The following is a 24,889-nucleotide window of genomic DNA, read 5'->3' as shown; positions in this document are numbered from 1 at the left end:
ATGATCCCAGAGCCTGCTTGGGATTTTCTGTCTCCCTCTCTCTCTCTGTCCCTCCCCTACTTGCAGTGTCTCTCTGTCTCTCAAAACAAACAAATAAACTTCTTTTTGACAAAGATCTAGAATCAAATTATAATACATGTGGTCAGGAATCTTTGTTGACTATCCTATAACAGAGCTATGATGTTAGAGTTACCTTTAGCCATTACACGGATCTATTTGTTTTTAAAAACTGACAGAAGCGCCACGTCTTATGAATCACTAAACCTAGCTCTTCCCATTTTTGCACACAGACTCAGACAGTCATCATCTTTTATAGAATCAAACAAATTATGAAAGCATCATCTGTTTTTGCTTTTCCTTTTAAATCAGTTAGCTTATTGATCTCAAATGGAAGACAATTGATCTATACTTTTTCCCATCATTAGAGCATTTAAAAATGCCAGTCTTCTAATAGTTGAGAGGTACTGAACAGACATAACTCAAATACTAAAGAATTCTTTTCTTAAAGTGAAGTGACAGTCATCCCAAGCATAAAATGGATGATGTCAATATTTTTGTAAATGATATATGACCAAGTCTGAGAAAAATTTGATAATCAGAGTGTAGACACAGAACAAGTTTGTATAAACCTTTTCCCACAAAACTGAATAGAAAAGTCTGTTTATTATGAGGTGGACTTGATTTATATTCTTTTCTATGTGATAATCATAAGAGGGACACTTTTTAAAATGTAGAGACAAAGGAATCTGATGATCCTCTAACTAACTGTATCTATTGCCAGTAAAGATTAAAGAAAATTGAGATTTACTTCTTAAAAACCAGATTTGCTAAAATTCAAAGCCCACATTTAGTATAAGATTAAGAAACCTTTTCTTGGTCACTCTCTCCCACCCTCCCCCATCTCACTTTCATGCAAAGGTAAATTTTAATGGAAAACTGCAACTAAGAAAAGATGCTACAAATTCATTTTTCTTACACAGTAAGATCGATGTTTCAAAAAATAAGAGCATATTTTTTAAATGAACAAGGACCTACTCAAAGAGCTGGACTTATATAATGAAAGAGCAAATTCAATGAAATAAGGTTATTAACTTATTAATACTTTAGTAAGGGATTAAAGTGTTGCTTTTGAAATTTTACAAATCAATTACTTGCAGTTAAATTTTAAACCAGTCTTATAGTCAAAATCAAACTTTTTTTTTATACACAGAGATCAAAATCCAACTGTTCATGTTTAGAACCAATTAAGTTCCATTTCGAAGGCACAAGAGATATTCTTGCTTTTTTAAATTTAAAGGTGTTTCATTAAATGATACTTTAGGCAGCTTTTCCTATTTTCAATAAGTTACATTTGCTAAAAGCCATTATGAGAACACATTTGTGATAAGAAGACTCATATCTCAATTGAAGGCTCATTTCACTGAACAGATCAGAGAAAAGTCAAAACATCTACACTACAGTTGTACGCTTTTGTTTCTGTAAATGTAAATGTCTTTGAAGTAAGTGCTTGAGGGATTTTAGTTAGACGATGACACAATTATTTCCAACCAAATAGACTGAAAAATCTGCAACAACCTTTACTCGTAGGCTATTTGTTTGGGGATCAAAATACAGTATAATTTAACTCCATATTCAAATACAGTTAGCCAACTTTTTAAACAATAGTTAAAAATGCATTGAACTTCTTTTCTCTGTCAGGTACGATGGTGCACACCTTGCATTTCCTCGCTTAATCTTTACATTTTTCAGGTAAAACACCCTCTGTAGGGGGGAGGGGGTGTAGCAGATCACTCCAAGGTCATCCAGCAAGTAAGGGCCAGCACCCAGGTACAAGCAAAGTCACTCTGATTCCAGAGGCTGCACCGTTGACTATTGACCTATATTCTCCTGTGAGCAAATAGAACTCACTAATTGTCTTTATTATTGCCTTTGTCAAAATAGACCAAATATGAGCCATCTGTTTATCAAAAAGCTCACCCTAGACATTCTTATAATTTAGGAAGGAGAGTTAAAATTTATGATGGCCCCCACCAAAGCAATTAATGAAAATGTGAACCGAGGCTGAAATATAGAATTTGCATCTTAAAAGATCATTAAAAAAAAAAAACAAAGATGAAGAAGAAGAACAAAGACTATTAATTTTAAAAGTGGGAGTAATCTTTTAAACACCACCATGATAGCACTTAATTTCTCTTTTTCCTAGCTTTGGGCTAACCCAACACACTGTGGGCATATTTAGGGTTTGTGCTTCAGAAATTTCCATGGACACATTAGCTTAGATGGTTTCATTACCCACCCTCATTATTAAGTAGCATTCAATTACCGAGTGTTGTAATGCCAGAGAGCATAAAAGAGAGACAAAATCTCGGTAAGATCTAAGGGTGAAATGGCATTTTTATATTGCTATAAAGATTACTTAACTCTAGTGTGATACTAATGATCATTTCTGTGACTAAAAACATCCCCTTATGATTAATTATGTAAACTCTCATCATTTCAAGCCCAATAAAGACTTTAAAACATTTTTCATGCCTCTCGTATTCCTAGCATATTTTTTTCCATTTACTCACATAAGAATCGACCCTAAGAATTAAAGTAACCATTTTCCATTACATATTACATTAAAAGGTGGTATCATGTGGTAGTATTAGGGTATATATATACATATATATATACGCATACATACATACAATTCATGTAAATATATGTGGAGGTGTTTTAATATAATTTAACATATATGGGGAGAGAAAAAGGTTGTATTTATTTTTATAAATGTTGACTTACGTTCATGTTTCTATAAAAGGCATAGTTTCCCATACTGGAAGGAATCTCTCAGTAGTCAAATCCTTCTAAATCGGATATATTTGAAAGCTAGAATATACAATAAAAATCACCTTTGAAAGTTAATCACGGCTTTGTATCATCAATAAATTTGGGAAGAAATGGTCTACTATTCAAAAAGAAGCAATTGTCTATGATACAATATAAGGCAGCTGCCAAATGTGAGGTTCAAAACGAATGCCTAGTAATACATGGAAAGATACAACATAGCATTTTGTGAAAATAAAAGTCATAAAGCAGTATGTACAAAATGACTCTTAACTTTTATAAAAAATTACCTATGTATGTACCCACACACCTTTGATTGAAGGGCACGCAGAAAGCAGGCATTTAACAGTTGTATCTATGTAGGAGGAATACAGACAGTTAAAATTTTTCTTGAACCTATCTGCGTTTACTAGAATTCTTCTCTCTAATGAACATGGTTTACTTTTGTTTAAGAGAAAGAAATGCAAGGACGAACACGCAAACAAACGAAAACATCTTCCCTTGACGCAATGACCACTCTGGATCTGAACTCTGAGACATTTGGGGAGAAATACCTCATCCTCACAAAATTTGGTTCCGAGTTCGTCCCAAGTGACCAAGCCCCTGCTTCCGCCACAAGCAGGCCCTGCGGCCTATTTCTCTAGCCGGCCAGGCGGAGCGGAGACAAAGGCCTGACAGGGAACCTGGGAGCACCTGCCTGGTCGGCGCTCCGTGAGTGGGAGCTGTGACAGGGGCCGGTGAAGGCGGTAAGAAGTGAAGTCCATACCATTCTTTATTACGCAGCTTTGAAGAAGCTGGAGAGCAGACGACCAAATGGGAGAGCAGAGGCCCCTCGACTTCCAGTCACGCGGGGTCAGATGAGCCGCCAGTTTGAATGTGGGGTCCTCGAGGCTGCTGCGGGGGCCTTCAGCCTGGGGCACCAGAGTCATTTCCTCCAGCGTGGTGCTCACCGTTGACAATTTTCTTTTCTCTCTCTTCCCTCCGTGCCCTCCAACTGGACCCATCGGAAAATACAAGAGTCTCTATCTACGTGGAACAGGAATTTAGTTTTCCGAAATGTAGTTCTGGGCACCTTCTGAACAGAGACTGGCAATAATCCCAAACCGCACGCTTTATTATGTGGGCTTTATTTGTGTTTCTTAGGAAATGAGCTGAGACACTCAAACTCATTTCAGATAGCAGCCAAAGCTAGGCGGCCACATTGTCCCTAGATAGAAGGTCAGCGCGTCACAGGCAAAACTGTCCAGCTCTGGCGCTTTCTTGAGAACTTATACATGAGGACAGGCTGCTTTAGTCACTGGAAGCTGGGGATTTTATTCCTGAATGGCATGACTGCCCTGACAAATGAAAGAGAGAGCAAAGGCTTTTACTTCATACATCTAGATTCTTCTATGAGGTCAACATGGGATGAAGAATAAAAGTCACTTTGGAATTTCACTGTGAAAAAAGAAGAACAAAAAGCGTTAGCTTTCACCGCTACGGTTTTTATAAATAAAGAGATCGAACCTGCGTATTCTATGGAAATCGGACAGTTGAGTTCACTTGTCAGCAGCTGTGGAGCACATTCTAGTGAGGATTTCCTCTTTCAATCAGTTATGAAGTTTAATGACAGTCTCCACAACCAGCCACACCCTGTGGGGGCAATGGGAATAAGCACTGGTCGCTTCTGCCAGAAATAAACACCAGATTAATAGCACAGGGACTGCCCGTCAGGGGCTCTTCCGCCTCCCCGGGACCCCAGAGGAGAGATTAATTAAGCTAATACATTTTAAACTAAATTCATTTTACTCAAAAATACCATCCCCAAAAAGTTCAGCCAAAAAAAAAAGTGAAATCCCAAAATTGCAAACTTGTATTATTATGTGTATTCAGACCCTCGATAAAACAGATTCAAATAAAGAAACCCAGAGATAAAGAAAACCAGCAAGCGATGATTGACTCAAGATCCCCATCTAGTGACGCGATGCCGAATAGCAGGATGTTTGTTCGCATTTCTGGATGGGCCTGAAAGTCTAATGAATTAGGCGTTTGCGTGGTTCATTGTTCAGAAGTGAGATGTTTCCTCTTATTATGTCTTTTTAAAGAGTATCCTTGGGAACAATTTAGCCCCTTTTCACAATTATGGCGATTCACTTCTAAGCTTGTTCGTCTGTTTTCCACAGAGTCTGATTGTCTCTCTAGATTCACCATTGATTCTCTAACTCTTGTAGCACCTGATCCAAGAGGTACTTGACATGAGTTTAAAGGCATCTGAGTAGTGGCGCCTGGGTGCCTCAATCGGTTTAGTAGCCAGCTTCTGCTCAGGTCATGATCTCACAGTTCATAGGTTTGATCCCAGCATCAGGCTCTGTGCTGACAGCTCAGAGCCTAGAGCCTCCTTCTTATTCTGTCTCCCTCTCTCTCTGACCCTCCCCTGCTTGTGCTATGTCTCAAAAATACATAAAAAATAAGGGCACCTGTAAAACTGCGTAGTAAACATTGCATATAGCAGTACATATGGTCGTCAGACAACATATACTTTATGTCAGGATGTCTATGTGGCCTTTTGTCTAAAGTAGTTAAGAGAAGCATGACCAGACTAAAATAAGTGTTTTCAGTGATATGAATATGAACCAAGGAAATTCTCCCATCAGATCCAAAATGTACATACTGCGTGAATCCATTATATAAATTTTAAGGACAGACAAAACCAATCAATGGTAATAGAAGTCAAAACAGCCGACCTTTGGGGGGTTGTGGGTTGGAAGAGGTAACCCGTCTAAGCAGAGTGGCAGAAGGGTCTATGTCTTCATCTGGATGGCGCTTAGGTGTGTGCCCATGTAAAATACCCAATGCTACGTTTATGATCAATGTAATGTAATTCATTGTATTCATTTACTATATATACAATATATCTCAGAAATATTTTTTCATTGAGGCTCCATGCTGTTATTTTATCCTAATCCTGAGAAAAAACACAAACAGGATAGCATAGTACATCTGAAGCCAAGTTTCACACAGATTTCTTATGGAGACTCAGGAACTTAGGTAAGAAGTCCGCTACCTACAAAACCTAAACATCATTAAGGATTTGGGATCATGTCATTTCTATAATGTGACTGAAAATTTTTGGGCAACCTCTTAGCCCTTTGAAGGGAATCATATCCATCATTGTTTTCACAGGAGCCTGGCCTGTTTTCTGTGAGGAATTATGAGAATGACTTCTGGCAGTCACCGCCTAGCACAAAGGGTAGAAATAAGGCAAGTGGGGGGCGTCTGGGTGGCTTCGTCGGTTAGGCGTCTGACTTCAGCTCAGGTCATATCTCACAATTCCTGGGTTCGGGCCCCACATAGGCCTCTGTGCTAACAGCTCAGTCCAGAGCCTGCTTTGGGTTCTGTGTCTCCGTCTCTCTCTGCCCCTCCCCGTCTCACATTCTAACTCTCTCTGTCTCTCAAAAAATAAATAAAGTTAAAAAAATTTTTTTAAAGAAATAAGGCAAGTGGAAAATTGAGACAGGTGGGTCCATCTGCAACATGGCCACCACAAACACATCCTGCCTGTCTCTCTTAGAATGTGTGTTCTTAGAACTTCAAGACATGGCTTGTTAGAGCTGGTAGGAAACTTCGAATGTTCCAGCTCATGCTCATGGTCTCAGAGTAGATCCAGATACAGTTGTGCAGAGTCAGAGTCACACAATTGGTGAGTGACAGAGCTACACCTCCACCCAGTCTTTCTGACTTCTCATCTTTCTCATTCCCAAGGTCCCAAAACCTCCCTAAAGCGTGGTAAGGGGGCCACAGTCCAAGGCCTTCAAAAATCTTTACAACTGCTTTCAGAAATAGTATCTGCAAAAGTTCCCCAAACATTTATCTTCCAAACTATTCTCTTCTTGCCTTCCTTCATTCCTTCCTCCTTTGATTCTTCCTCCCTTCCTTTATTTCCTCTCAGATTTTCATCTTTCTTTTTTTTCTCCCTTTCTCCATGGTATACTTCCTTGCAACGGGGGTTTTGTTTCAGTTGGCTTATCAACAGTTAGGGAGCAGTTTGAAATTCAGACCATTGGTTCCCAGATTCTATGCCTGAATTATGCTCGAGGGTGACGCTGTTCCTGTTGTCTCTCCCTGACCCAGGAGTGACAGATTTGTGTCACAACCAGAGCCAGACAGACATTCGACATTCCATAGGACCAGTTTCCCCCAAGCAGTGTGAAGGCAGCTTCAGCACTGACTACCAGGAAGGAGGGAAGACAAGGATCCCAGGATGCATTGGTTGTTGGTGCTTTGTCTTACAAAGCTCTACAGTTCTCTTCCTAATAAGGTGCTTGGCATTGACCCTACCTAGCCCCATTTGAAAATGCCATCTAAATCCAAGATGGTCATTTTCCTTCCACAACCTGTCTATACCCAAAACAATCAACAGAGGGTTATTTGTAGTCACATAGGTTCTCAGAAGTCTATAAGAGTAATGACCCATCAAAAAATATATATTATAATGCTTGGTGCCAAATAATTTAGGAGCGAATTGAATTCACAAAGCTGCTGGAGAAACAGCACACGAATGTTCACCACCAACAGTATCTTTAATGAAAAGACTTTATTGAACTCATCCCAGACTTCTCTCTGTCCATGCATATGCATATTTTTTAAATTTTACTGAAGAATAATTGACAAAGATACTAGTATATATCCCAAGTATGCAACATGACTCGATATACAGATACACTATAAAATGATTACTAAGACCAAGATAAGGACTATATCCCGCACCTCACACAGTTCCTGTGTGTTGAGAACCTGTAAGATCTGTTTTCAACAACTTTCAAGTGTGCAGTCTTGTGTTATTAAGTCCAGCCACGCCATACATTAGAGCCTCAGCTTCTTACCTCTGTGCAGATTTTTAATTCATTCATGCCAAATATACTGATTGTAAGCTGCTTTTATTACTTAGCAATGTATCTTAAATGCCATACTACGCTAATAAATATAAAGCTGCATAATCATTGCAATGTCCATATCACATCTCCGGATTTGTTTGCACATAGACGGTGGATTGGTATACGTATGCTCTGTAATTTATTTGCTTCACTCTTCATTAATATGTTTGTGTTCTAATGTTTCACTCCTATAAACAAACCTGGCATCAGCCACCTCGCACATACATGTTTTTGTATGTATCTGATCCTTCCCTTTGGCTAAATTCCTAGAACTGCTGACCCCAAGGGAAACAGTTTACATTTGGATCCATGGTACCAAATTGCCCTCCAGAAGAAACCAAACAATTTATATTTCTACCAGCTTTCCTCACCAGCTCTAGGTATTATCATTCTTTTCTTATCTTTGCCAATCTGGTCATCATAAAACAGTAACTGTGGTTTTAATTTGTGTGCATTTAATTCCTTGGGAATATTTTTCACTGGTAGGCACTTTTGCCAACCAGTCTACCTGCTTCTTGCTAGCACACTGCATTGCTCTTCATTTTCCCCATGACTTTCTCCCCTGATGTTGGATGAAATGTCTCCAGGCAAATTTCCATTTGATTGCAAAGCTAGTGAAATTGTCTCCAACGGACCCCCTACTGGTTCTGCCACCCCAAACGCTGCCAGAAATAACTGTCTGCGTCCCTCCTGCAAATGAAGTCACCTCAAGCTTTCTGACCGAGGAACAGAAGTTTTCCCACAACAGAGAAGTGGGTCTTGAAGAGAAGTGAAAGAGGAGCTGACCCACGATGGGGCCAGAGTGGCAACCCTTCCACTCCCCCGCGTGCTCCAATGATCTCCCAATATTACTTCACAAACTGATGATTTGTCTCAACTGAATAGATTTTGGCTTTGGGCACCCTTTGCAAGGCAGAATCCTAACCTGCCCCTACCTCACTGGGTCTAAATTGAGTTGGGGGAGGAGGGTCTTCTGCAGAATTCAGGTCTGGGGAGAGGGATGCCTTGGGCCCCAGCCTCTTACACCTACACTGTCACCTGAGTCGATGTCTTCCTCCCCATCCGTTTTCAGTCCATATAGCACGAAGCTGCATCCTCCATGCTCCAGGCTGCAAGGATCCTTGGATCTGATGGCTCTCTGGGTGTCCTGTCTCAGCTACCCTGTTAGGGACACCTACTTACCCTACACTCTGAGCTGCAAGGACTTCCTCGGGCCCTCTCAGCACAGGGCATCGTTACACTGCCCCCTGTCAAGTGGAAGCACAACGAAGTCTCGTCTGAGGGCACAGACTATCTCTACTCTCAATTCCTCCAAACAAACAGGGATTCCATGAACACACCTCACCTTCAGGACTCAGCGTCTTAAAGGCCAGCTTCTTTGGGACCCACCTACATAGAACTCTACCTCTCTGATTTTCTGCTGCTCTCCTCTGGGCCCAACCATGAGAGCACGTATCTATTTTCAGTTTTGCAACCTACGTATCGTGAAGTTGTCTAAATATCTTCTTTCCTCCCAGGGCGAAGCTTTTGAAATAAATCCCAAGCATTGACTTCTGCCCTCTGATCCAGAGGTGAAAATTGCTGATCTGACTGCCAAAAGTGGAGGCAAGGGTGGACAGGGATACCAAGAGATGGGAAAGGAAGCACTTGTTTCATCAGTAAGAAGAGGGCATCCCAGATATGAGATATAGCACAGGCGAGATGTAAGAATGGGCTGGAGTCCCAGGTCTGGCCTTGATAGAACCGAGGTCTCCACTGGGGTCCCACAGAATAAAAGTCTAGGTAGGTAACATGGGGAGGGAACTCGGAAAACACTGATAAGCAAGCAAGGTGATAGTGAGCATTCTAGGTTAGCTCAGAGCAACTTACTGACATAAAAGTTCCATTTAACCTGATCACTAAAGGAAACTAGAACATGGTGCTGATGGACGAAATTCAGGCTTGGAAATTACATAGTCTTGTGTTCAAAGGTGGATTCTGTTGCTTACTGTCTGTGATGTTAGGTGTCAGCCCAACGGGAAGAATAACAGCTCTTTCATAAATTGTCCTTACCTGCATATGTGAGAACACATGCAAAGCAGCTACACTCAAGAGATGCTCCTTTCCTCCCTTACCTCCCTTCTCCTTTTCTTATTTTTAGCCTCAACCTTCAGACTAATTCATAACATGCCCTATCCCTACCCAAATCAATCTACTATTACTATTCTATAAGTTACTAGAAGTGCATTCATGAATATGTATGAACTGTATGCATAAATTTGTATGCTAGTGAATCACGTGTGCTTCATATTGTCTTCAAGGAACTCTTTGTGCATTTTAATGTTCACTAAGATCTATAAGAAATACCAATGAAAACACTTTATAAACTGGAAGTAATGTCCAGGTTGGCATTACAAAGTTTCCACGGTATCGTCTATTCTAGGAACAGCTCAAGTCTCCTCACCTCATAGCACTTTCTTCCTCTTTCCGACCCATCACCCAGAAAGCACCCCAAAGAGGATCACAGCCAAGGATGCCATTGGGCAGCAATGCTGAGGAGCAGAGCTTTAGTCAAGTCAAACAAAGAGGCCAAAGTCCTGGCTACTGTGTGAAAAGGTTTTTTCTGGCTTGGCTTTTTGGATAATGTATCTTCCATGGAGCCAGTGAGATATCAAAGACTTGAAGAAACTTCTCTCTGTAGAGATACCCACACCAGGGAAGACCAAAAGGTGAGGTGATTGACTCTGCTCCAGAGCAAAACCTCTAACATAGATACTCAAATGGTTTACTTTCCTCCAGGTTCTCTCCTCACCAAATATGTTAGGGTGTGGGTCCAGGGATAGGAGTTCTGTTTCCAGTACAATCCACTTAAGTCTGATTAGGCAACTAATAACAATGAAAACACCAGCAGCAGATTACGAAGATACGGAATTATGGATCGTGGTTCCAACTGAGACAGTCTGACCTCTAGTAGCCCCATGGAGCCCAGCCCAGCTCACAGAGTGAGGGACCCAGCATCAAAGGCCTCTGTGCATTCTTGCATCAGAGCCCCCACAAGGACGTCTAGGGGTGGTAAGAGCTCTTTGAGGACTCAGAACCCTTGAGCCCTACCATCTCTTATCCTCCACATGTGACCACGAAACATCATCCTTCCCAATACTTTGTGGCTTGGCTTGGAGCACAGTGCTACCTTGGGGCAAATTTTGGGAGTCTCTCCTAAACAAAGAATGTTAGGACTCTCCTTTCACTTCCCCATCTACCAAGGAATGCAAACATCCTGATACAGCTTCACTGTAGGAGACACAAGATGGAAGGTTTTCTTGCAAGAGTATTTGTTAGGGCCATGTAGTTTCCCAAAAGGGTTGACACTCACCATCAAACATCTCTCAGTCTATGAAAAAAAGGAGTATTTGTGTTATCTATCTCTATGAACTCTGATCTTTCATGAGGAACTTCAAGAAAAAATTCTTGGCACCTCCCCATAGATAGAAGAAAACAGGCAAGAGAGACAAAATTTATCCCCATTCTACCCTTCCAGGAGTCTCTGGAGTTGGCCATATTTTAAAACAGACTCATCCCATTCCTCCTTTACTAATCTCTACTCTTTCATCCACAAGGACAGCTCAAGCTCAGCTTTCGAATTTATGGCATGGAAAGCTGTCAGCAGCAGTCAAGGTGACAGACTTTCTCATTCTGGTCCAGCAGAAGGGAGGCAGTCTCTTCTCAATCCTCAAACAAAGACCCTTCTCTTAAATCTGACTGGACCATTGTAGATATTATAATTACTTCTGAACCAGAGGAATATTATATACTGATTGACTTAGGCCTGGGTTGATGCCCATTCTTGAACTAAAAATTCTATCAAGGAGGTGGCATTTTTTGAAAGACTTAGGCCAATTAAGGCCCACTCCTGAACACTGGAATAGGAACAGCTAGGACTATTCGACCAAACCATAAAACTACTATACATGGCTGTGATGGTGAGGAATGTTTATACCCCAATAAATCTAAGTGTAGTTAGTAGGGGAAAGGGAAGCTGTCAGTATTGATGGGAGATGAATGAATGTCCACTAAAGTACATAAAGATCTGAAAAATCTTTTTTAAATTTTTGAATACTAAGTATTTGTCAAGAGTGGAGCCAAATTAACAAATACCCAAAAGAGGAAAATCCTCTAAAGCACCATACTATGGAGGGACATTCAAATATAGAGAGAAGATATTTCTTACAGGTTCGCCAATTGGCCCGTTGGAGTGAAGACGTGCTAACCAAGAGGTAGGGAAGAAATACTTGGAGGACCCACAAAAACTGAAGCATCACCTAAGGCGTATTTAACTGTAGCCCAACAGCTTGGTAAGATGGTTATCAGTCCAAAATGAGAATGAAATGTAATAAGTTAGCCAACGTTTATCAAAATTTACTATATACCAGTGCTAGTATGTCTGATTGCACTTAATAGCCACAAAAAACAGTGCGTGGGGGTAATGTTATTATTCTCATTGGATGAAGTGTTGTTGATATCATGCACCTATTCCCTAGGCACTCATTACTATCATATACGCCAACAGCTCCCTCCTGCAGGCACCTGATCTTTCGCCCCAGGAGAAGACGGCAGGTGCTCGGGGCAGGACCGACCTACTACGGAGTTAACAACTGCGGACCAATTCTTAACAATACAGAACACTGCTTGCTAACGAAACACTTATTCTGTACCAAGTACTTGGTAAATAAGTGCTTGATAACTAAATAGCTTCCTTGTCTTCGGATGGGTTAACTCTAAGGCATATTCTCCATATCCCAAGGTCGGAGGATCCCAGTGGGATCCAGTCTCAATTGCCCACAATGGTGGCCTGCTCATGGACACACCTACATTGACTTCTTTTTTCTCCTTGTCTCACTTCCCCACTATCTTTGCTTCCTAGAATCCCAAATACTATTTACACGCACATTTTTGTCTCAGGGCCTGCTTCTGAGAGAATCTACCTAAGACACCCATTTAAAAGCTAAAACAACTGGGGGCACAGGGGATGCCCATTCGGTTAAGTGTCTGACTCTTGATTTCAGTAATTATATGTACAATGGTCCAGTCAGATTTAAGGGAAAGGTCTTTGCTTATTTGAATGTGTATTAAAGGTAATATAATATGTCATCAAATCTGAGACACTTTTGATTGTGATATACACCATTATTTAACGTACTACTAAGAAAAAAGGAAAAGAACTATGACCTAATATTTTCTTGTTAGGTAACATACATATTTTATTCTTACAGAAAGAACTCCTTTAAGCTTCTCTGGACATATTATTTTAAAATAAATTACACTTGGGCCTACATACAAATGATCATATAACCAAATTTAATTGGCTAAAATATATCTTAAATTTCTCTACAATTCTTATGACTCACTTTTAAACTTGAGGTCAGCAGTGGCCACAACTTGCCACATGAAATCATCATCAATGGCATGGACAGCATTAGTGAAGTGGGCATTTTTTCAAGCATGTTCCTTCTGGGACTTCAGGATTTTCACCCATGCTACTGATGTCCTTTCAAGTTTTTAGCTGGTGCCTTCCTCTTCTCACCAGAAGGTGTCAGGCAATGACAACTAGGAACCAGGCCTGCCGCTGCCTGGTCAACAGAAAGTGCGAGGGTGGTCATTAGCCTCCATTGTAAGACACGTGGTGACTCCGGATATGCTAACAATGTGAAAATAAATGTGTATCCTAGATCAAATGAAAAAACCCATGCAAATGGCACATCAAACCTCAGACACCTGGATATTACTACTTAAGGGGAGGCCAGAATGGTATGTAAAATTTTCACATATGAGTCAATTTAAGGGAAAAATTTCAATGAAAATTTGCACAGGCAATACAATGATATGGCAAAAACGGTGAAGACAGTCAACAACTGAACTTGGAGAAAACCAGCATCATATCATGCCTGAAGGGAGGCATGCCAACCAACAAACGGTAGTTTCTACAACCAGCAATGATGTAGCCTGCCCGCTGTTCACGCACGTTCCTCCGACCACCCACTAGTCCTCATTCCAAAGGCTCATCCCACCGACAGCAGGCAAGAACGTTCTCAACTGCTATTTGAAAACTAATTAAAATTTGGGGACAGCAGAGAAGAGCATACCAAAAGAAGAGGATCAGAGCAATTCAACAGAATACATCAGGTTAGAGTTCAAATTGGAAGTAATGTTTGAGGGAAAAGGAACAATTGCTAGAAGCATTTATTTAAAGTCAAGTTTACACTTCTCTTTAGTTGGGCATCTTTTATATCATGGCATAATGGCAATGTCTTTCATTGGTGGTAAGATTAAATTTCATCACTGAAGCAGAAATGTACACCACGCTTGCCAGCAAAATATAGAGTCTTAGTACCTTCCACATGACAGATGTTTCCATGGCAGAGGGGCTTACTTAGGCTAATAAATAGTTACGCTCATTATCCTTAATAATCGAACTCAAACAGAACCCCAATTAAGGGATTTTCTCATGGTTGTCCCTTGAAGACATTAACTGAAGTTCACAAACTATAACAGACATATGTTCAAGTGGAAATCTGAACAGAGCACCACTAAAATGCACGATTGTCTAAATAAATCTACCGCGATGCTTGAAGGAGGTAAGGGGTCTGTGAAAGCAAATGATCCCAAGTGTGAATGTTCCATCTGCTAGATCTGTTAAGGTCTACTACCAAAAGCTAATAAAAGGAAACTAAAAGACAGAAACGAAAATGATCGGGTGGCACCTTCTTCATATTTTAGGTAGGTCAAATGTTACAAACTTCTCAAGGCTCGTGGTTAAAATAGAAACTTTACATTTCTTCTCAGCTGAAAGCTTTCTGATTGGTTTTTAAAGATTCTTTTTTCCCCCAGATTCTCTAACTGATAGTATGAAGCATAACAAGGCCTCTTTGATTATAGGATTTAGGAGTAAATTTCTCGATATCTCTCCTTATCCAGAATGTGGAAAAGCTGAAAATGGCGCATTTTCCCGGTCAGAGACAGTGCTCAGTTCCCCCCCCCCCCCCACGCTGGCCCTTTGCAGTGCTCACTTTTTCTCCTTTGCTGCCCACCAGCATCTTGTATTCAGACATTTGGGTGGTTAGCCAAATAAAATGACAATACAGGGAACTATCGGAGCAAACTCTCCTATATATTCAGATAAATTCCAGCCCTGTTTACCAACTATCTAAGGGTGGGGGGGCGGAGGGGGGGGGGGAGCTGGAAGGCGAGGCGCAGTACCACCTCTAACAGATAGAGGGCACCTGCTCCCCGGAATGTAGAAGCCGGGTTGCTCTTTGGCTATCCAGCATCTGCCTCCGCTCCTTGGGGTACCAAGCCCCAGGTTTCCCTTTGTAGATTCACCTTACCAGAGTCTTCTCCATCCATACAATTCCAGAATCACTGAAACTTCATCTTCTCTTTACTAAGATCTATTGCCCAGACCCCTTTAGCCAGGCCAACGTCCCCATCCCCTGGCTGCTGAAAGTTCTCAGCACCCCTTTCCAGGAGAAGGGCTCTGGACCAAACAGGAGCCACCCAGACAAAAGCTTCAGACCTTATCCTCCACCCTCACCTCTAGAGGCAGCCCGCAGACAATGACGAATTCATTGTCCGGGGATACAAAAGGTCGTCTGCCTTGCCCTAAGGCAGAAGAAACTTTGTGGTACAGTTGATGCCCCGGGCTCCCGGGAAATTAGGCTATCGCTGCTGGTCTCCTGCTCAGACCACATCTTGGCCAAGGTTTCCCTGCTTCCCTCAGCCCAGTTCTGAAAGTGTTCCTTCAATTAATCACTTGCACAAGATTTCTGGTCTCAGTTTCTGCTTCTTGGGAACCCTGCCTCAGTTTACTTCTTCACCCCTTGCCCCTCCTCAAAAAGAGCCATATCCCAAGGACAAAGGTTGAATCCTTATTAAAATAGACTTGCCCTTGGATTTCTCAGTTAAATTACTAAATTATCTTTTTTGCTTAAGCCCCTTTGGTTGGGTTTTGAGTTGCTTATACTAAAAGGGACTAATATATTAGAAGATAGGACTATATCCTGGTTCATTTTTCCTCATTCTTTGAATATTTATTGAGCAACTGCTGTGTTCCTGCTACTTTACTAGACTCTGTAGATATAACGGCAGAAAAGACACAGTCCCTGGCCTCAAGTAACTCCCGGTGTTGAGAGACCATAACGGCAATGCAGAATGATAAGTGCACTGAAAAACAATGTATTATAGGGACACACAAGAGCAGTATGTAACTCCTTCTTATGAGCACACTGCAGGGAGTGAGGATGCTAGTCAGGGGAGATTTCCTGAAGGAGTTAATATCTGATCTAAAAACTTGAAAGAAAAAAGAAGTCATCAAGGAGAAAAGCATTCCAGGCAGAGGGATCAGGTATACAATAAACAAAAGCAAGAGAAAATGCGGTCCAGGAAATCACTATGGCTGAAATATGGGTTGTTCACATGCCTGAGTATGTATTCTGTTTCCAGCCTTCCTCTGAGCTGAGGAGCAGCTGGAAGTCTGGGGGGACCAGGCACCCCACATCCAGATACAGCCGTCCAACCGATGGAAATGGAGTCAGTAGATATGCATTAAATCCCGTCCATGTGAGATAATTCTGAGGATACTACATGAATCATCAGATGTCCCCCAGGAGACTGAACCCCAGTTGCTCACCACAGTGAGCAGCTAAATAAAAAACTGAATTTTCTTTTTTCTCAATCTCACTCTTCTGGTTGCCTCCCTCTGTCCCTTGGAATCATCTCTCAAATAAACTACCTCCATCCAAATCAATGGCTCAGGCTCTGCTCTCTGTAGAACTCAAACTAGGGATGCCACATTGAGCAACTTGGACTTTCTCCCCAGGGCAGTGGGAGCCAATAAAGGATTTTAAGTAACAGAGTGACATAATCATCGCTGTACATTAAAAAGATCCATCTAGGCTGCCCTATGGAATATGGATCTGAGCAAGAAATGAGGATGGCCTGGACTAATGGAAATATAGAATCAAGCCCGAAGAGGACAGTGGAACTGACAAAATGTAATGATTGACTGGATATGAGGACTGAAGGAGAAGAAATAAAAAAACAGTACATGAAAAGGAACAAGTAGTTATAAAGAGGTCCTCAGAGGCAGCTTTGCACTCTAAAGAATAATCAACAGATGACTAATCTCCATGATCTCCATTATACCTTTATTCATTCATTTGAAATTACTGCTTCTTTCATATGCCAAGCTGTAACAAATATTCTTTTAATTCTATAGTATCCACGGCACTCTAAGAGGTGCTGTAAAGAACAGTCTCGTGCCTGCACACATGTACACATACAAATACTGTTCTTGACCTGCAGAGGCTTACAATGTCTTTGGGGACAGAAGGTAAACAGACAAGCAAACCTAAGAAATGTGACAAGTACCAGGTAATATTATATAAATAGTAATGTAAGTGCTAAGGAGGCTGCCAAACCAAAAGATTGATCAATGAGGAAAATGAGTTTCGGGGTATGGGTGAGCATGAAAAATTAATGGTTTATTTACTTATTAAAGTGTATTCTCTGCCAGACAGCACCGATTATGTGTTACATTATTTAATCATTATGAGTCCTTTGTGACTAGTATTATTAATATCATTTTTTCACTTTTTAAACATTTATTTTAATAGAGAAAGAGACAAAGCATGAGCAGGGGAGGGACAGAGAGAGGAGACACAGAATCCAAAGCAGGCTCCAGGCTCCGAGCTATTAGCACAGAGCCTGACGCCAGACTCGAGTCCACGAACCATGATATCAAGAACTGAGCCAAAGTCAGACACTTAACCGACTGACCCACCCAAGCACCCCATCCATTTCTTCATTTTTGAGGAAGAGTTTCAAGATGGAGGAATAGTGGGGAGTGTTTGTGTGTGTGTGTGTGTGTGTGTGTGTGTGTGTGTGTGCGCGCGTGTGTGTATGTCCACGTGTCTATGGTGGATAGTAGAGTCTAGTCTAGAGGAAGTAGAGGAATCATGCTAAGCTATGGCATAAGGAGATGTAGAGTCCATCATGCTTGGCTAGAGATGGAACACGAAGTTGTGATGGTTTAGTTTATGTGTCAACTTGACTGGGCAAAGAAATGCCAAGACAGCTAGTAAAGTGTTCTTTCTGGATATGTCGGAGCATGTTTCTACAAGAGATTAACATTACTCAGTAAACCAAGGAAAGATGATCCACCCTCACCCATATGGGTGGGCATCATCTAATCCATTGAGGGCTCAAATACAACAGAAAGGCAGAAGAAGAGTGAATTCCTTCTCGCTTTTCTTGAGCTGGGATGTCCTTAGACATCAGGGCTCCTGTTTCTCAGGCCTTCATGCTTGGAGGGAATTATACAACTGGCTTCCCAGGGTCTCCAGCTAGCGGATGGCAGGTGGTGGGACTTCTTGTCCCCCATAACTGTGTGAGTGTGTTCCCATAATAAATTACCTCTCATGTATAACTGTATACATCCTATTGGTTCAGCCTCTCTGGAGAACCCTGGCTAATACAGATGGGATACAGAAAGCAAGGTATTATATTTTCTTAGGACTGTGGAAGATTATTAAATATGATCTTAAAATATGGCTCCAGGAGTTTCATGAGAAATGAAGCTGAATTAGAAGCAGTTGCTCAAGAGAGAGACTACCAAGAAATTAAAACATATACTTATGGGATGCCTGGGTGGCTCAGTTGATTAAGCATCCATCTCTTGATTTCAGCTCAGGTCGTGATCTCAAGGTTCTTGGGTTCGAGCCCCACCCACATTGGGCTCTTGTGCTGACAATATTGAGCCTGCCTGAACTCTCTCTCTCTCTCTCTCTCTCTCTCTCTCTCTCTCTCTCTCTGCCCTTCCATCGTTCACTCTCTATCTCTCTCTCAAAATAAATAAAAATAAACTTTAAAAACATATACTCATGAAGACTGTGGACATTAGAAAACTGGAGAAATGTTTAGTGACAACTTTGATGCAGGTGTAAAAGAAAAAAAAATGCCTAGGTTTAGAAATTTCTAGGTTTGGGAAAGATAATACACCTAATGGAATGAAGAAGAAAGAGGCAGTTTGGAATGACAATACAGAGGGCAAGAAGATGGCTCTAGGACAATGTTCCAGAGTTCTTTAGAACAGGAAAATTTTTACTCTCTTTTGCCTCTCTCCATCCTCAAAGTGGGATGTCTGTGTGTTGTTCAGCCCTGTTTGTGTCAGACACAAAATGTGTGTGTGCTAGAAGAATGGATGAATGTGTGGGGAGTGGTAAGCACACAACAGTGAGCACTGTGTCTTGTCCACCTTCTTTTCCAACGTCCGATTCCACCTGACTTTGGGGTACTTCCTTGTAGAATGCGGGAAAACATCAAACCTGGAATCAGGAGATTATATTTCCAAATCTTGGCCGCTATAATACCACTTTTAGTTTTTGGATGAGTCAAATAGTCTTTCTAAACTTCAGTTTCATCCTCCTTAAAAGGATAACACCTGCCTCTTGCTTCAAAACACTGTCAAATTGCATGTGTTAATTGGGCACACAATACCAAGTACTTTAATCACTTGCAAGGGACTATTTCTTCTCCATGGGGCGCTGCCAGTGTTCTTTCAGAATCTCTTTCTCCTTTCCCTTCTTTCTCTCCCTCTCCCTCTCTTCCCACCCCTCAACCCAAATCCTAGGCATGTTTCGAGTAGTCCTGTGTTTATCTGGAACCACAGCCAGAATCCTCCCTTTAAGAAAAGGTAACAGCATTCCTCTCCTCCACCTTTGTCTCTCAATAAACTGATAGCTAATAAGAGGGTAAGAACACTTAGCTAGTCCGTTTCAAGGAACACCCATTAGGACTCATTTATCCCCAACAATGAATTAACAGAATGATGAACAACAGGATAAACAATGAGGATTTACTTTCCTTGATTCTCACTTCATTACCCCAAACAAGCACATCCAACATAAATCCGTAACCAGAGAATGTAGTCAGAGCTTATAAAGTTGCACTGGTTGCATTTTTACTTAGCTCATGCACTCTTTTCTTTCTTGGCTTTTTTTTTTTTTTAACAAGTAGGAAGAGAATGTGCCTGATCTCCTCTAAGTTACCTCAACTGAATTAAACTCTTGGAAAAAAGAGATTCCATGTTGCTCACTCATAGACATTTAATGGCTCCTAGCACAATCCTCTACACAGAGTAAGCAATTAGTACATCTTTGTAGAAAGAATGAGTAAATAAAAGAATTAAAAATGGATTATCATTTCACAAATCTATAAAATAGATTAAAGAGCAGACTCTTTTCCTTCCATTCTGGCAAAACTCCATGAGATTTACAAATCTGTGCCTTGCGTTTTCAAGCTATGAATCTCATGGCAGTCAACCACATTGTGAAACACAGGAAAATGTCTTGTCATGGATAGTCTACCTCTTCTTCTCGACATGAAAATTCAAGAGTGAGCAGGGTCCAGGAAAACTTAAACTCCCTGCTTCCTACCAGTGAATGTAGCTACCTTTACACATATATGCAGCTTGTAAGCCTCCGAGGGTTTGGTTGCAAAATGAAGATACAGTCGGAGCTAAGAGGAAGAAGTGTCTCTGGCTCCGAGGTAAGAGTCCATTGGAAAAGAAGCGCAGCCCCGTTGGCGTTCTTTGTAGAGACAACGGCAGGTGCTGCAGACCTTGTTGTAATGTTGGGCCGCCTTACCATGTAGGTCTGTTCTAGAAGGATCACTTCCTAGGGATGGCATAGAAACTACTTAAAAGCTATGATGCTTTTCCCCTGGTCCTACGACTGTCCACTGCAACTCTGCGTGACGTTCTACATGGGGGACCCATTTCTTTGAGTCTCAAACTGTATATATTCATCTACTAATTCAATGGGTATTTATTAAATACCTACTGTGTCCCGAAGACTGTGCTAGAGATACAAAGGCAAACAAGATATGGCCTTTGTCCTCAGGAGGCTTAAAGTTAGGGGTGTCTGGGTGACTCAGTCGGTTTAGCGTCCCACTAGATGCTGGCTTGGTTCATGACCTCATGGTTTGTGAGTTCAAGCCCCTCATCAGGCTCTGTGCTGGCAGTGTGGAGCCTGCTTGAGATTCTCTCTCTCCCCCTCTCTCTGCCCCTCCCTAGCCTACTCTTTCTCTAAGTAAATAAACGCAAATTTTTAAAAAAAGGGGAGGGCTTAAAATTAGAAAACACTTTTAAGACAGAAATGCCACTGAGAAGAGTTGCATATAAAGTTGTTATCAATACCACTTTGTAATTTTGGTTTATGTTTTTGTTTTGTCTCTGAAAGGACTAAAAGCCACAGGCTCCCCAAGAACTTTCTCTGCATCCTTTTGCTTGCAGTTTGAAATTTGTAACACCATATGGCACAAATGAGTCGAACATGAAGTATGAGAAATTAAGATCTCATAGTTTGGAATATTAAAAAGTAATCAAAGCAGGACCCCTGAGTGGTTCAGTCATTTAAGTGTCTAACTCTAGATTTTGGCTTGGGTTTTGAATTGTGAGTCCGAGCCCCACATGAGGCTCCTCACTGACAGTGTGGAGCCTGCTTGGGATTCTCGCTCTTTCCCTCCTCTCTGCCCTTCCCTTGCTTGCATACCCTCTCTCTGTCTCAAAATAAATAAATGAACTTAAAAAAATGCAAAGTAAATAAAGCATGGCTTAACAAATATCCCTTAAAATATAAAATATAATTTATTAATATAAGTTGGATTAAGTGACAAAATAATATTCATATGAAATTATTAAATATGACGATAACAGAACAAAAATTAATCAACTTTAATGTCCTTTGGGTGGACTTTTAGTCTCCTGAGCATACTTATTCTTCAATTTTAGTTGTTTCAAAACTTCTAGGTCTTTCCTAATCAGGCCCCAGCCTTTCTCTCACCCTCATATTTGGATTTTTACTAGTTGGTTCTAGTTATTCTGTGCTTTTCTGTCTATTTCCCTGGCCTCCAATGCTGTTTCAGGTTGCTCCTCTATCAACCTAATTCTTTTTTTTTTTTTGAGAGAGAGAGAGAGAGAGAGGGCACAAGTGAGCAAGGGGTAGAGGGAGAGGAGATAGAGAGAGAGAATTGGGAATCACCCAAAATGGGGCTAGTGTTTACCCAAAGCAGGGCTCGAGCTCGCCAGATGTGAGACTTGAACTCACAAACCGTGAGATCATGACCTGAGTCTAAGTCGGATGCTTAACCGACTGAGCCACCCAGGTGCCCAACCTAATGCTTCTATTAAACTCTGTCTCAAAGTAGGACTTTTTATCATCTCCATTCTCTTTCAAATCCTGACATTCTTGGAACCTAAAACATAATCTCTTAAGTCAGTAGTTCTCAACTGGGATGATTCTGCTCCTTCCCCTCCCCAGGGGCAATCTGGCAATGTCTGTAGACATTTCTGACTGTCACAACTACAGAGGGGAGAGAGATGCCACTGGCAAAAAGAGGGCAGAGATAAGGATGCTGCTAAGCACACTGCAGGGCACAGAACAGCCCGCAGCCTCCAGTATCTAGAGGTGGAGAACCTCCCACTGGGGAAAGCGGCGGGAGCCACTGTTACAGGAGGTCCTATCAGAGCAGACCTGGATGCGTGGAGCAAACACAAGTTTCTTCCCTTAGTGATGGAGATTTCCATGTAATGGTCCAGGTGAACTGTCAGAAGCTTAGTGTTTAAAGACTAAAAGTCACAATAGAGTCCAAACATAACCTCACAAATACCATTTTTATGCAGATTGAAACCTCAGGTGTTTCTCACATTATTAAGAATTAGTTGACAACCAGCCAGGAACAAGGTACGACGCTAGCCATGTGAAAAGAAGTCGTTAGCTGTAGAGGTGGGAAAGAGCAGCACACGCATATTGGCTTTACACTTTTCCTTTGACAGTGTTGAACTTCATCTGAGCCCTGTGCTTCCAGAAAGGAGCTACGCTTATGAAATCCCTCTCCTACCCTATTCAGTATCTCAAGAAAGGGCAAAACACAAAGGCTCACCCTGCCCTCACCCATATTCCTCATGATTCACATAGGATCTGGGCAAGGTTCACTTGCTGTCCACCTCCCCTCAGCATCTCTTGTTCTTGCCTTTCTCTTGTTCCTTTGGGACAGTCCTCCCTAATGTTGGTTTCCCTATTGTGATGACGTAAGTAGCCATCCTTGGTGTCTTTCTCACCCCCCATCTGTTTTTTCACTGCGTTTTAGGCAGCCACACCTCAGGGCTGGAAAAAGGAAGACTCATATTTCCAAATCTCCAGATTAAGCAATCCACACAGGAAGAAAGGAGTTGGCTTTCACATTCTCATCAGCCTTCCAAGATGATATTGTGAAATGTTGCTCTGGCTAACATCAGTTGCTGAGGTGTTTGTAATGAGCGTCCTGCCCAAGTCCAGATGTTGGGGCTCTTTCTCCCACACCACTACTGCCTTGCTAGTGTAAGAGTCTTCCATCTTAATTTTGGGGGGGTTTCTAATGTGCAAATTCTACGAGATATTCCACAGATGAGGTGAAGTGCTTAGATGGACCACCCTCCCCCAAGAGCTGTGAGAAGTGCAGGTGGCTGGGGGTGCAGCAGGTGAGAACTTAGCTCCCAGCAGCCCCTTGGCATCTGCCTTTTTCCAAGCTTTTCACACACTTCCCTAAGACAGCCTCCCAGGTCTCTCTCCACTGAGTCCTTGATCCTTTAACTCTCTCCCTTCTAATCATTATTACTCAATCCTATCTGCCCTGCCTTTTGATTCTCAAGGACCTAGTTTGGAAATCAAGATAACTGAAAGCTACCTCTTATCTTACATTCCTTTACTGGAATTCCAGTTTTCTCCAGATTTCTACTGAAATCCCAGTTCCCCCTAGTCTACCTTAGACAGACTAGGGAAGGGGTCAGAAAGTATGGGCAGGAAAGTAAAAGAAGCACCAAGATTAATACTAAGTGAAACCTTAATACTAATTCTTTCAGAGTTCAAAGACCAGGAATCATTCACGCAATGAGCATTGGCAACTGGGTAGATATAAGGTACTAGTAAAAAGAGGGAAAGATGATTCTAAGGTTTTGAACCAGCATAACTATGAGGAAGGTGGTGACATTGGCAGAAATGGGCAAGCTGGTAGGTGATAATGAAGAGGGAAGACGAAGAGCATGATTTGTGCCCAGGACGTGTTAGGTTGAAGTGATGGGAAGACAGCAAAGTGGACTGTCATCTACACTGAAGGGCTGCAGAGTTAGAGACCAGGCAGCATTGGGGCTGCAGGCTTTATCTGTAAAAGCTTGTGTCTAGCATCATACATTAATAGTAGTTTCTCAGAGATAAATAGTAAGAGGGAGTCACAACTGTTAAAAACAAAAATCCACCCACATCCAGGAGGCAAGAGTAAGATGAAAATCCAGCAATGGCAACAGCATTAACTAAGGAAAATTAAAGTGCCTTTTCACAAAAGTCCAAGATTTTCTGTTAGGTTGGAGAAAGGAATGCCCCATGTCCACAGGCTACAAAGGGGTCAAGGTGAATGAATTTGAGAGTGAAAAAGAAACCACTTGCATTTGGTCATCAGAACATTACCGGAGATCTCAGAGAATGGTTGGAGTTAGGGAGTTAGAGTATCAACCGAACTGACGCCCCCACCTACTCTTACAAGCCCTGGGATGTCATCCAAGAACTCTGGGGAGCTCCTAAGGGCGTCACTATTTACAAGAGTCACCATCAAACAGACTTCCTTTTTGCATAGGAACAAAGTTTTAAATAAAGGTGTATATTCCCAGTTTGGGTTTGAAGAGAAGCATTTGAATGGTGGAAAAACACTGGATTTGAATTCCAAATCCTTGGATCAATTGATGTTCTGGTTCTACTACCTACCAACTGGGAGAACTTGGCCATGGTGGTCACTTCGGTCCTTCATTTCTTCACCCATGATATCAAGTGGAGTTACTGAAGAATTGACACGCACGAAGGTTTTTGGTTTGTTTTGCTTTTTTGCCCCAGTACAACATACATGGGTAAGGAATGTATTTAATATGTAATTCCACAGTTTGGAAACATAAAAACTGAGAATTTAATCTCTAAATTCCATAGGGAATGACAGAATTCCAAGTCTTCGAGGCTTAAAATATATGAAATCAAAAAGCTGTGCAACCCTTCACACACAGAATGTGCAGACACGTAAGGGAAATCGATCCT

General features: G+C 41.5%; 1 long non-coding RNA gene across 2 annotated transcripts in view; it reads right to left on the bottom strand.

The window, feature by feature from the left end:
- Positions 1–3,939: 3,939 nt before the first annotated feature.
- The window catches only part of LOC115279310, a 36,849-nt gene continuing 15,899 nt past the window's right edge, over positions 3,940–24,889 (bottom strand). Inside the window, exons 3-4 of one of the 2 annotated variants that reach the window (XR_003903355.1) lie at positions 13,127–13,348; positions 3,940–4,266 (exon numbers count right to left, since the gene is read on the bottom strand). This is a non-coding gene — a long non-coding RNA (uncharacterized LOC115279310). The remainder of the gene's footprint in view (positions 4,267–13,126; positions 13,349–24,889) is intronic. The other variant, XR_003903354.1, reaches the window with a different exon arrangement.

This window comes from Suricata suricatta, chromosome 15 (genome assembly GCF_006229205.1).
Source record: "Suricata suricatta isolate VVHF042 chromosome 15, meerkat_22Aug2017_6uvM2_HiC, whole genome shotgun sequence".
NCBI lineage: Eukaryota > Metazoa > Chordata > Mammalia > Carnivora > Herpestidae > Suricata > Suricata suricatta.
Note: the sequence above shows the minus strand (reverse complement) of the source record. Positions and strands in the feature narration are given on the sequence as shown.